General features: G+C 45.8%; 1 protein-coding gene and 1 non-coding gene across 15 annotated transcripts in view; one reads left to right on the top strand and one right to left on the bottom strand.

Moving 5' to 3' along the window:
- ZMYND11 (zinc finger MYND-type containing 11) overlaps positions 1-13,687 on the top strand; it is a 129,052-nt gene that overhangs the window by 59,981 nt on the left and 55,384 nt on the right. The window lies entirely within an intron of this gene.
- On the bottom strand, positions 2,086-2,188 carry LOC123845115 (U6 spliceosomal RNA). The gene has a single exon (XR_006790955.1). It is a non-coding gene; the product is annotated as a U6 spliceosomal RNA (small nuclear RNA).

Below are 13,687 nucleotides of genomic sequence, written 5' to 3'. Positions count from 1 at the left end.
GGGCATGCAGGCTGTTCCCATGCTGTGGCTATGGTGACTAGTGCTGCCGTGGACGTGGCAGGGTGTAGATAGCTTTTTGAGATAGTGATTTCATTTCTTACGGATAAATACCCAGAAGTGGGATTGCTGATTGTATTGTAGTTCTATTTTAATTTTTTGAGTAGCCTCCATGCTGGTTTCCAGAGCGGCTGCACCATCTAGGACATTCTTAATCAAGACTTTGTGGGAACTGACCTTCGAGTGCTTGCTGGCTCGTCACAGCTGGTTGCAGCCTTTTTAGTACATCAGTTTGGCTGGATTTAAAATCCTTAACTTGTCTATTCCTTTCTCTGGGGTTTTTATATGTTCTATATGCTGGCTTAAAGGGCTTCTTGTGGTCGCCATGCACCCTAGGAAAGAGGCCTGCATGTTTTTTACCAGTTTCTTTTAAGTCTCTCCCTCTGTTTTTAAAATAGTTTTGTTCTGTTCAAAAAGTATAACTAACAGAAACTTCTTTAACAGATTCTGTTATTTGGGGTGGAAAGTACTTTCACAAAATGAGTCAGTCTGAAATCAAAGTACATATATGGGATTACGCTTGATTTGTAATTAGTGGTTAAGCTATCCCTGTCATTTAAAGGTGCATGTTTAGGGACGCCTGGGTGGCTCAGTCGGTTAAGCGTCTGCCTTCGGCTCAGGTCCTGATCCCAGGGTTCTGGGATCGAGTCCTGCATTGGGCTCCCTGCTCAGCGGGGAGCCTGCTTCTCCCTCTGCCTGTTCTGCCTGCCCCTTCGCCGTTTGTGCGTGCGGTCTCTCTCTCTGACAAATTAATAAAATCTTAAAAAGGTGTATGTTTATAATTTGGATTTGATGATAATGTAAAATTCCATAGTTCTCATTTGAGAGCTAAATAAACAGAAATAAATTTTCATCTCTCAGTAAAAACATATTTTTAGAAACTGAAGTATGTTTTGTGATGCTTAATCATAAAATTGAAACCAACAGGTCATTTTATCATAAAAAATACAGTAGTCATTTGAATGAAGGTGAGCAGAGGCAAGATTTTATGTAAAACAAGTATAACATTTTTATGCTTAAGATCATAATGTTAGCTCTTGTTTAACAGTTTTTAAGTCAAGGAACAAAGATTAAGAATCATAGACAGGGGCGCCTGGGTGGCTCATTTCGGTGAAGTGTCTGCCTTCGGCTCAGGTCATGATCCCTGGGTCCTGGGATGGAGCCCCGCATTGGGCTCCCTGCTCCATGGGAAGCCTGCTTCTCCCTCTATCTGTGCTCGCTTGCTCTCTCTCTGACAAATAAATAAAATCTTTTTAAAAAATGACAACAAAATCAGTAACAAATGAAATTTAAACTTTCAATCCCTAAGATTTCTCATATTATTCATAATTCATAATCGCATCATTTACGGTCACCTATATTTTAATATTCCCTAAAATAAGTCACATGTGTCCACTTCTGTTCTGTCTTAAACCCTCACATACTATTCACATCTGACTTGGATAATTATAAGGTGGCATTAGTGTTTCATAAAGTATTCTGAGTAATCATTATAATGTAAATGCATTCTGTTGAAGCAAGTATGGATTTTATGTTCATCTCTGCCAGTATTATGGGCTAGTTTGTACCATTGCGAGAGGTCAGATGACGTTTTGTGCCTGCTGGACAAAGCCAGTGACCCTTTCTGTTTTCTTGCTGTCTCGGGTACCTGCGACTGTGTGTTTCCAGAGGTGATGGTGCCTGACTCACGTGATTAGGCTGACATGGGGTTGGAAGACTTCCTGTTCCAGTTAATGTTTCAGATCAGGGCATCAGTGACCTGTATCGCTTACTCTAGGGTTACACCCCAGGTATAACTGTGCCCTCTGCCCTCTTTGACACATTTGCAGTGACTGCGTCCTCCTGGAGCACCACCTATCGCTACGGGCTGAGCCGTCTGCGCCCGGCTGGCTTCTCAGGTTGCACGAGGCACACTCCATCTCTGTAGTGACTTGTTGAGAGTTCACTCCATGAGAGCCGTAAGAACTGCCAAGTTACCATTTTGCTTTGTCTCTGTGTCAGTTTCTTTTCTTTTTTGGCAGACAACACAAAAATAAGGAGCACTTCCCAAATTTATGTGTCCTGCTTGCAAGGGACCGTGCTGATCTTCTGTGTGTCGTTCGGTCTTAGTGTATGTTCTGCCAGGGCGAACCCTCTATTGATTCCACTCCCTTACTGGGTTTGCTGGAGAGGAGGGGATGGCCATTGCCTGTTACCTCTTTGGAAATAAGTTATTTTGAAAAACTAGCAGTTAATATTATGCTGTAAATGCAATCTCAAGAATTCTTCACAGGCTCACTAACTGCACACCCATTTCCGTTTGTAATGATTTATTCTTTCTTACATTTCTTCTGTGGTAGCAGATTGGCAGGCACAATTTACCACTGTTATTTTATTTTACATAATAACAGCCTTGCAGGAGAAGTCACGGATTCTGAGCAACCGTAACGTACAGCTCCACAGTGAGCTTTCTCTGGTGTGCTGAATTCTCAGGGCACTCCTCTTGGCTTGGATTACTGTCTAGCTGTTTTCATGTTTGACATTTCTCTGCAGTTCTGTGAAGGAAACATACGGACAAGGCACAGAAAAGCGTAAACAACCATTCGAGAGTAAATGAGTGTGATCAAGTAATGGGAGAGGCATCGCAGACGGCCCAGGGCTCGCCCCACATGCTGGTCTGTACTGACGGATACACTCCTGGCCGCAGTCCAGGGGTCACTGGATGTCAGGAAGTCATGGAAGGCCTGTATTGGTTGGGCCTGGGAGGGCGGGTGGGATTCAGGCCGAGGAGAGTCCGAGCAGAGGGACTGGAAAAGGAGGTGAAGACAGAGAGGGCCAGACAGGAGGGCCTCTGAGGTCAGCACTGAGGTTTTTATCCTGGACCTAGAGGGCGATACCGAGTGTATTTGGAATGTGGACGTAGTGAGAGGAAAATACACTAGTTTCCCTCCCCAGAGAGATGGAACGTTCCCTTCAGGTCTGGAGTGGGCCTGCACCTCCCTGTTCCGGCCCGGGTCTGAGCCCGCCTGGTTCCTTGTCCGCAGTAGCAGCACGGTGCTGACTGGGCTTCCGGCCGCCCACACCTGCGGTCTCTGTTGCTTCCCATCACTGGTGTCAGAGGTGTTTTTCCAGAACACCATCTTATCAAATGCTGCGTGACTGACAGCTTCCTCTACTGCTCGCGAGCCCAAATTCCCATGCCAGCGTATTACTGCCTGGGCCTGCCACTTTCCACCCAGTGTGCTGTGCTCCAGACGCCCCGGGCCCCCCTAGAGGCCCCCGGATCCTTGGTGGTCCACACTCTCTGGGATGCTGACCCCCCTGGACTCATCTGCCAGGCAGACTCCTCTTGAAGTCATGTCCCCCAGGAGGTCGTTCCTGACCCCTCCAAGTGAACATAAGCCTCACCCCTCATCAGTATTTTTCTAGATTATAGGTCTCTCTATTCTTCTTTAAGATGCTGGTTTTTATTTCCCCATTGTGCACAAAGTGCAAATACCTGACTGAACAGGGCGTTTGTGTGAGCCCTTCGCATTAGACCCCGAGTGTCCTCCTTTTCATGCCCTGCAGCTCCCTACTCAGATTTCCATCTGGTGACACTGTTCTCTTCGGTCTGAGCACTCTCTTATTTTGATTCTTTTTTTTTTGTATTTTTCCTTCATTAATAGACAAAACCTACCCTTTTAAGATTCAACCCAAATATTCTCTCATATGATTCATTCCTCGGGATAACCTTGCTCTTGGTCACAGTGATGTATATGAAAATAACTTTTATTTTATTACAGACTCTTATTACTAAAAAAAAATTTCTGCTTCCTTTGCTGATAGTGAGCACCTTGCGGGTAGGGCATACATCTTTCCTCGGTTTGGATCTTAGTGTGAAGTGTAGCTGGGACAAGGAGGTGAGGACAGGTTTCCTAATAATACTCAGTTGCATTCATTGAAGACATAGTTTCAAGGAGGCTCAGAATTGAGCGTCGTAGTTATTCTGTGACAAGCCCTGTGCTATGTAGGATTTGTCTCTGTGAATTCTCCCAACTCCAAGAGGTCTGTTGTCATTCTCTTCATGTTGCTGAAGATGATGGACCTCAGGCAGGGAAGATCTTGCCTGAGGCCACAGAGGTTGTTGGTGGCAAAACTCAAATACGAATATAGATCTCTTTGATGTCGTAGTCCAAGCTTCTGATCATTCACTGTTTCCTTTGGTATTTGATGGACTTGTACCCTTGCATGTGTTGAAGACTTTAGTTCACTGTCACGTTTGTGTGCTTCCATATCACCATGTAACAACCCAGACATTCAGAGGAGCTTTTATTGTGGCAAAATACACATCTTAACCATTCTTAACTGTAGTTCAGTGGCATTAAATACATCCACACTGCTGTGCACCTGCCACCACCGTCCCTCCCCAAAACTCACTTCGTTGTGTGAAACTGAATCTCTGTACCCAGTAATCACTGAGCCCCCATCCCCTGTGCCCCCAGTACCCGCTGTTCTGCTTTGCCTTTGTGATGAATCTAAGTCCCTCACAGAGGTGGAATCCTGTCGTATTTGTCTTTTTGCAACTGGCTGTCTCATTCGGCATGATGTCCTCAAGGCTCATCCATGTTGTGGCATAAGGAAGATTTCCTTCCTCCTTAAGGCTGGATGATACCCCACCGCACGGAATGTGGTAGACCCCGCATCTTCTTACCCATGTGCTCGTCCACGGATATTTGGGTTGCTCCCGTACGTTTGCTTTTGTGACTAATGCTGGTATGAGCCTGGGTGGACAGAGCTGTTTGAGACCCTGCTTTCAGGTGTTTGGGGTTTATACCCAGAAGTGGAGTTGTGGGGTTCATACGGCAGTTCTGTTTTTAGTTTTGTGGAGGAACTTCCATACTGTTCTCCACACTGGCTGCACCAGCTTGCATTCCCACCAGCAGTGCACGAGGGTCCCCTGTCTCCGCCTCTTCGCCAGCACTTGTTATTTCCTGTCTTTTTGGGTCTAGCTGTTCTGACAGGTGTGAGGCGGTACCTCATTGTGGTTTTGATTTGCGTTTCCCTGGTGCTCAGTGACATCGAGCGTCTTCGCATGTGCTTATTCTTGTATCTTTGGGGATGTGTCTCTTCAACTTCTTTGCCCGTTTTTGAGTCAGGTTGTTATTATCAGAAGTTTTGTATATATTCTGGATGTTAATTCTTAACCAGATGTATGATTTACAGATATTTTTCTCAGTCTACTCTGTAGACAGTGTCTCCTGATGTACAACCTTTTAGAATTTTTATGAAGTCACTTCATTTTTTCTTTTGTTGCCTGTGCCTTTGGTCACATCCAAGAAATCATTGCCAAATCCAGTGTCGTGAAGCTTTTGTCCTACGTTTTCTTCCAGAGTTTTATCGTGTTAGGCCTTACATTGAGGTCTTTGATCCATTTTGAGTTAATGTGTGTGTGGGCTGTTAGGTAGGGGTCCAGCCTCCTCCTTTGCATGTGGAGATGCAGTGTCCCCAGCCCATTCTGTTGAAAAGACTGTCGGCTCCCCATCGAGAGGTCTTGGCATCCTCGTCAAAAGTCCTTTCACTATGTGAGGGTTTCTTTCTGGGCTTTCTGTTCACCTCCCCTCGTCCGTCTGTCTGTTTTTATGCCAGTTCACCTCCCTTCGTCCGTCAGTCTGTTTTTATGCCAGTACCACGTGGTTTGGTTACTGTAGCTTTTGTAGTAGGTTTGAAATGAGGAAGTGTGAGTCCTCCAGTTTCTCCTTCTTGTCTTCAAGATGATTTTGGCTATTTGGGGTCCATTGAGATTCCACATGAATTTTAGGATGGGTTTTCTATATCTGAAAAAGTTTGAGATTTTGGTAGGGATGGCACTGAATCTGTAGATGGCGTTGGGTCCTGCTGACATTTTAACAGTATGATGTCCTCCAATCCACAAACACGGGGTGGGTTTCCATTTGTTCATGTCTTGAATTCCTTTCAGCGGTATTAGGTAGTGTTTGTTGTGCAGGCTTTCCCTCCTTGGTTAAGTTAATTCCTACGTATTCTTCTTTGAGCGATTTTAAACAGAATTGTTTTCATCGTTTCCTTTTGAGATTGTTCATTGTTCCTGTTTTGTTTTTGTTTTTTTAAAGATTTTATTTATTTATTTGACAGAGACACAGTGAGAGAGGGAACACAGCAGGGGGAGTGGGAGAGGGAGAAGCAGGCTTCCCGCTGAGCAGGGAGCCTGATGCGGGGCTTGATCCCAGGACCCGGGGATCATGACTGAGCTGAAGGCAGACGCTTAACGACTGAGCCACCCAGGCACCCCGTTCATTGTTCCTGTTAGAAATGCAGCTGATTTTATGACTTTGCGTCCTCTACATTGCTGAATTCATCTGTTAGTAAAGCAGCTTTTTTGTGGAATCTTTAGAGTTTTTTATGTGCAAGATAATAATGTCTGCAGAGGTCATTTTACTTCTTATCTCCAATTTGGATGCTTATTATCCTTTTGTTATCTAAATGCTCAGGCTAGGAGGTGCAGTACTGTGTTTACTAGAAGTGATGATAGTGGGCATCCTTGTCTTGTTCCAGACCGTAGAGGAAGAGCTTTCAGCTCGCACAGCTGACCGTGAGGTTAGCTGTGGGCTTGTTGTATATGACCCTCACTGTAGTGAGGTGGTTTCCTCCAGGACCCAGTCTGGTGAGTGTTTTGCAATGGGAGGGTGTTGATTCTGTATGATGCATCTGCTGAGATGCGTCTGTTCGTTCTGTTAGTGTGGTGTGTCATCCTTGGTGAAGTGCGTGTGTTGAACCATCCCTGAATCTACAAGCACCTAGTGGCACAGCATTATTATTAAAATGTGTTTTACTCTAAGTTGCATAGTGGTATTGCAGGACACTTGGAAAAGAGAAAGCCAATGAATAATCACCTATAATTTCTCTGTCCAGTTTTGATTTCTTTCTTTCTGGTCATTTTTTTCCTCAACATTGTTTAATGTAGACCATGTTGTTACGTGGTCACCGTAAGTTATTATTGGTAATGGTTGGGCAGTGTTCCAGGTGGTGAGACTTCTGTCATGTGGTTTGCAAGGGAGGAGGAGTAAGCAAGGTAAACATGCATTGTAAGGTTCACATCGCGGTCATTTATTTGCCTTCAAAACAACCACAGGGGGTTGGCACTACTCATTTTCGCACTTGGAGATGCAGAAGTAACTTGTCCAGGTTGTGAGAGCCGCTGTCTGAGCTGGGATCTGTGACTTTAAAGGCCAGGCTTTTCGCACTGCACATACTCACCCCTCTGTACATCATCCATCGGTTTCTTGCAGGTCTGATGTCCCTTGTATAGATATGTGGTGAAGCCAACAATGGGGTGTAAGCTTGGAGGGGTTCACGGCAGTTAGTGCAGGAACCATGTTTTCGAACATACTCAGTGCCAGGTCCAGGCTGAGTGCCTTGTGTTTGTCATCTCCGTTGGCCTTCGTTCCAACCCGCCCGGTATGTGTGATCACATGCACGTCTCATTGTGCTCCTGTTTTGTTTGTTCCTGGGTAATTGGGTGTTTCCAGTTTTTGCTGTGTTCAGTAGTCTCCTTGCACTGTGTCTTACTGCTTAGAAGGATTGCTTCCCGATGGATACTCGGGTTGTCCTGGGCGTCCCTCCACCACAAACGGCCACCAGTGGGAACAGGAGGGATTTGTTAGCGTGTGTGTCCAGACACAGAATGCCTCCCTGACTGCAGGGTGTGCAGGTTTGGCTAAGCTCCCTCGAGGGATGCCTGTTCAGTAGCTGGACATAAGGGTTATACCCCCACGTGTCTGCTGGTACCTGATGCTGCTCATTTGCACACATGTGGTCACGGACATGTCCTAGTTTACATTTCTTTGTTCATTAATGAGATTAGACAGCTTATGACGTTCCCACAAGGTTTTGGCCTTTCTTTGCTGTGGATGCCTGTTCTCCTCCTTTACCTATTTTCCCACTGGGTTCTTGTCCTTTTCTGTTGATTTGCAGAAGCTCATGTTCTTCTGGACATTAATTCCTTTATGCACATCATGCTTTGTAAACATCTTTTCTAGAAGTTCTGTTATCCGTTTATTAATGTTTCCCATACTGTTCTTTGTTGAACAGAAAATTTTAATTTTGTAGTTATCAAATTCATTGTTTTTGGCCTAATGTTTTATGTTGTTGACATTTTTTATTTAAGGAATCCTTCTTAATAAGACCACAAGAATATTCTGCCGCATTTTCTTTTATTAACTTTAGAGTTTTACATTTCACAGTTCTTTAATCCATCCGTGGTTTCTCTCCATGCAGTGGGGGAAATGGTCCAGGTCTAGTTTGTTTTTCTCTCTCTAGTGAGTCTGCCTTCTGTTTCAACATCTAAGCATTGGAGTCAGAGACTCTTGTGGGAGATGATTGAGGGCCGTGAGTTTGCGTGGTAGCTGGGCCATGTTTGTGTGCCCTCTTCCCACCACTGTGTAAGCAGGGAGGGATTATCTGTGAATGCCAAGAACCCCAAACCAGGAAGGGGTACCTGGCATTCACTCATTCACCTGCTTGCTGAATGTTGCGTGACTATGGGCCCTTCTCCTGCAACCAGTTGTCCTGTCCACAGAGAGCATGCAATCTCTAATGGACGTGCACTGATCGCAGGGTCAGCTCTCCTGGTAACTATCTGTCTCCTCCAGGAATTTCCTTTCCTTCCTTCCTCTGTGAATGAAGGCCCCCATGGAGGGCCTTCTTTTTTTTTTTGGAGAGAGCGCGTGAGTGGGGTTGTGGGGGACGGGCAGATGGAGAGAGAGAGAATCTCAAGCAGACTCCATGTCCAGTGTGGAGCCTGACGCGGGGCTCGATCTCGAACCCCGAGGTCATGACCTGAGCTGAAATCAAGAGTCAGACGCTTCACCGACTGAGCCACCCAGGGGCCCCCGTGGAGCCTCCATCTTAATGAAGATACAGAACATTGTCGTCACCCCCAAAAGTTCCTTGTACTCCTTGGTGGTCATTCCCCTGCCTCCAGCCGCAAGCACTGATCTGCTTTCCGTGGCAGTGATTAGCTTTGCTTGTTCTAGAGTTGTTGTTTTTTTTTTTTTTTTAAGATTTTATTTATTTGACAGAGAGAGACACAGTGAGAGAGGGAACACAAGCAGGGGGAGTGGGGGAGGGAGAAGCAGGCTTCCCGCTGAGCAGGGAGCCCGATGTGGGGCTCGATCCCAGGACCCTGGGATCATGACCTGAGTCGAAGGCAGACGCTTAACGACTGAGCCACCCAGGCGCCCCTGTTCTAGAGTTTTATATAAGTGGAATCATACAATATATTCTTTTGCATGATTGACTTTTCTTGGTCAGCATGGGTTGAGATTCATTTGCTGTGCATGTTGGCAGTTAATGGACATACCATGGTTTGGGAATCATTCACCTGCTGGGGGCACTGGGGGCTGTTATGGTAGAAGCTGTGCTGTGCTCTCTTGTGCAGGTGTAGCTGATGTGTATTTGGGTCAATGCCTGAGAGCGGAGCACCAGTTCAGGGGCAGGCATGCTGGTGTAGCAGATAAGCGGTGAGGAGGGTGGTGGCGGGTGGGTTCTACTTTGTGTGTGTACGCTGTCTTCACATACATGGATCAGATGCACTTCGTGTGTTTTACCAGAACGTCACTTGTTCTGCAGGTAGAAAAAGGTGTAAGCAGAGTGCATCGTGCGTCAGATCACCTGTGGTAGATGGAGGTGAGGAGGGAGAGAGACAGGAGGGTCAGGACGTAGAGTGGAGCTGGGAGTGAAGCTACGGCAGGAAACTTGTCCGTGAAGCCCCAGGGCTTGTTAGGAAGGACGCGTTCCGGATCTGGCTTTCCATTTCCTTGCAGCTAGCTCGAGGGGAAGCCTCAACATTTGAACAGTGCCTGTAAGGGATTCCGTTGCTGAGGTTTCTAACGGTACTAATCTCAGAAAGGGGTGTATTCCCAGCGTTTTCGTATGTGTCTGTTGCAAAGCTCATGCTGGGTGGCAGGGTCTAGTCCTGTGTCGTGCCATGAGGCTGAGGCCGAGGCCTGGGACGCAGTTTTAACTAAGAGGTGGTGGCTCGCAGAGTGAGCGGGAGGGGAGCCTGCTGCTGCTTGTGCAGCTTCCTGGCTCTGGAGGGACCTGTGGCAGACATAACACACCTGCGCTGCCCCCAAGCCCGCCATGAGTTTGCATCTTCTTGTGGACACGGTTGCGCCTACCAGGGCTGCACCCTGCTCGTTGATGCCGTGAAATGTCCATAAATGTGCACGGACGGAGCCATGCTAAGATGCGTAATTCACCATGACTGAAATTGAGCCTTCTCAGCATCCGCTATTTTCCTGTTTGTGAAATGGAATCAGTGTTAACCAGAAAATGAGTAGGATGTGTGTCACACGGAAAATGTCTCTTTCCTCCAGATGAAACCTGCCTGATATTTTCTAAGTTTCCATCTAACAGTAAATCAACTCAAGATTTTACTTTACTGATTTTAATTAAAGTCATGGCATAAAAAATGTAATAATTGACAGTGTGCCATTTGGGGTAATTAAAATGGAGCAGTTTTTGAAACAAAAGGTCTTTTAATGCCTTTACAATTAATGGGGGAAAATGGAAAGGGTTTTTCTTTTTCGTTGTTAATTAATCCTCCCAAACCTTCAAAGTGTATCTATCAGCCCTGTAACTAGTTTTAACTAGTTCAGAAATGAGGGAAATCAAGATTTAACAGTTACGGTTAGGCAACAAGAATTATGAAGGGATGTAGAAAAACCAGCACGTTTCACTGTTCCTTGTTGGGCTTTCCCCGGAGCCTCTGTGGGGTCTGCGATGAGTAAATGGCTCCGTCTGGCGCTGAGCGCGAGGGACTGGCGCACTGTGGCCTTGGGCTGCCCAGCAAAGGTGCTTGCCTAGTGCGCGTCTCCCACTGCCGTGGAGGCTCTGGGTGACGCCGGCCTCCAGTTATGTGGTACTCACTGCAGACGCTAGGCAAACATGGCTTTGTGGGGTCTGCGTCCTGGAGGAATTTCACAGTGCTGACTAGTCAGATATTTTCACTCTTCTTCTCTGCTGCTTCCATGGTTTTCATCCTCAGAGTCGTTCAGCATCAAGAGATGAGGTCAGTGTTCAACGTTTATCTCCTTCCATGATTCTGATGTCCTCACCCCCTGAGCACATTCAGGTGTTCGTGGTGCAGCTGTGGGGCACGGCTAACTTTATCTAGATGGTCCAGAAGACCCTCAGGCGGGTTTGTTTGAATTTATTCCAGATAAAGTTCTCTAGATGCCGCGGTAGTGTGGAGCTGTTGATGATGTTTTGTCATCGACAAAGGGCAAGTCAGTGCGTTGGTGGTGGTTCCTTCTTCCGCAGATGGGTCGGATCATGCTGTTGTCTTGAGTGTGTCATCTCCAACAGGGGGGTACTAGAAGAATTAAAGGTAGATAATCAGGGGCACCTGGGTGGCTCAGTCGTTAAGCGTCTGCCTTCGGCTCAGGTCATGATCCCAGGGTCCTCGGATCGAGGCCCGCATCGGGCTCCCTGCTAGGCGGGAAGCCTGCTTCTCCCTCTCCCACTCCCCCTGCTTGTGTTCCCTCTCTCGTTGTGTCTCTCTCTGTCAAATAAATAAATAAATAAAATCTTAAAAAAAAAAAAGGTAGATAATCAGTTTCAGGAAATTATCACTTCTGAGATGTCTTTTGTAGAAATGTTAAATCAGCAGTGGCTGTTGACCACTTTGCTGCATGTATATTTTTGTCTTGGGACTTGGAGAATTAAGGCCGGGGGGGATGAGCCACGTTGGGCTTTGCAGTCTGTTGCTTGGATGCACCTGAGTGCTGAGCAGCAGTTGGGGGGGTTAGTATCCTAGCGGAGACTTTGGGAACAGACTACAGGAAACGGAATAGGTAGGATGGGAGAAAATCAAAACTTACTGAGAAATCCCGAGAAATTGAATATAACATTTACGTACTATGCTATGGTTTATGCTAGGTTTGGCCACTGCCCGTGCATCTCAAACCCAGTTTGCTAGTTTTGCCTCCTGATTGGTTGAAGGTACATCCCTGTGATGGGTCAGCAGCGTGTAAGACAGCGGGAGGCCTGGTGTGATCTTAACTTGCGTTATTAACATACGTATTTGCACACGGAGTAAAGCTGCCTGATGGTGTGAGGAAAGGAGCAGTGGGCTGGGGCCCTTTGCGGTCGTGAAGGTCAACTCCAAGGACTCCGTGTACCTGACTCAGGACAGTGGGGGCCTAAGGCTGGTCAAGCACACACTGGCCTGGCACGTCAGGGGGCGGCATTGCTCCGTACATACTCAGCATCGATGGCGCTCTGACTCCTTTCTACTTTCTGAGAAAAAGAGGTGAGAATAAGGAGTTGTTTGTGTTTAGGCCTTACTTGATGAGCTTGTGTTTGTAGACTTTTTCCAACTTACTGGTGATTTCTGCCACAGTGAACATTGAGCAAAGGTTGTGCGTTGCTTGCTAGGTCCTGGGTGTGCTGCCTAGACCACAGTCACAGAAGGAGCCCTCCGTCCGTGCTGGTAGGGACTTGTTACTTCCTGTCGTGCTTCCCGTGTCGTTTCGCTAACTCATTGTTTCCTCTCTGAGTTTTCTCTTAGATTTTGCAATCTTAATTTTATGTGTTTAAAGCTCTCTTTTCCCTTGTTTCTTCCGTTGTCTTCATTCATACTTAGCCCTGAATAGAGGATAAACACTTTGTTCCAGTTCATTCTTTCACATTATATTTAAATATGTGACTTATTCAGAATTTATGATGCACACCTGGATTATTTTTATCCAGATTGCCATTTAGTTATTCTACTGTCACTTGGTAAATATTGTTACATTTTCCCTTCCTTTGTCATGCTTGCCTTTCATATTGAGATTTTTGTGTACTTGGACCTGTTTCTAGATATTCTGATCTTTTGTACTGTTCTTTGATTTGAATGTTTCTGTCCAGCCTCATTGTTTTTAAATGGCTGTAACTGTCAGCAATGATAAGATTTAGTGCCAACCTCATTATTGTCCCTGCTCCAGTAGAGTATTTCTTAATAATCTCAGTGGGGCGGAGCTAGTCATTACTCATTTTTCTTCCTACTTAAAATATTTTTTATGATCACATGTTTCAATTTTGGATGCTTTTTAAGCTCATAACATCCTATATTGAGACATCTTGAATTTGGCCCCTGGGACAGAAAAAAGAATAGTAGAAACACGGGTGAAGCCTGAATAAAGTCTGTAGTTTAAAGTGCCAGGGGGCTACATTGTGCAGCGGTAATAATGAGTCTAAGAAACGTTGACGTGTCCACCACACTTACTGTGGGCATTATTTTGCAGTGTATGTGCAAATACTGCATCCTTATCTCATATACCTGAAACTATGTTCTATGTGAATTGTATCTCAATTAAAAAAATAAATTTTAAGGGGAAAATTAAGAACTTTTGATAATTAGATTTTTTTAAGAGGTTAACGTTAGGTACAGCTGGGTAAAGGACATATGGGGACTGGACTGTTTTTGCAACTCTCCTGCAAGTCTAGAATTAATTTAAAATAAAAAATTTAGGGCGCCTGGGTGGCTCAGTTGGTTAAGCGACTGCCTTTAGCTCAGGTCATGATCTTGGAGTCCCTGGATCGAGTCCCGCATCGGGCTCCCTGCTCAGCGGGGAGTCTGCTTCTCCCTCTGACCCTAACCCCTCTC

This window comes from Mirounga angustirostris, unplaced genomic scaffold (assembly GCF_029215605.1).
Source record: "Mirounga angustirostris isolate CCGP_5_RB_7025 unplaced genomic scaffold, mMirAng1.0.hap1 SCAF_5, whole genome shotgun sequence".
In the NCBI taxonomy this organism is placed as follows: domain Eukaryota; kingdom Metazoa; phylum Chordata; class Mammalia; order Carnivora; family Phocidae; genus Mirounga; species Mirounga angustirostris.
The sequence above is the reverse complement of the archived record's forward strand: the minus strand, read 5'-3'. Positions and strand labels throughout refer to the sequence as shown.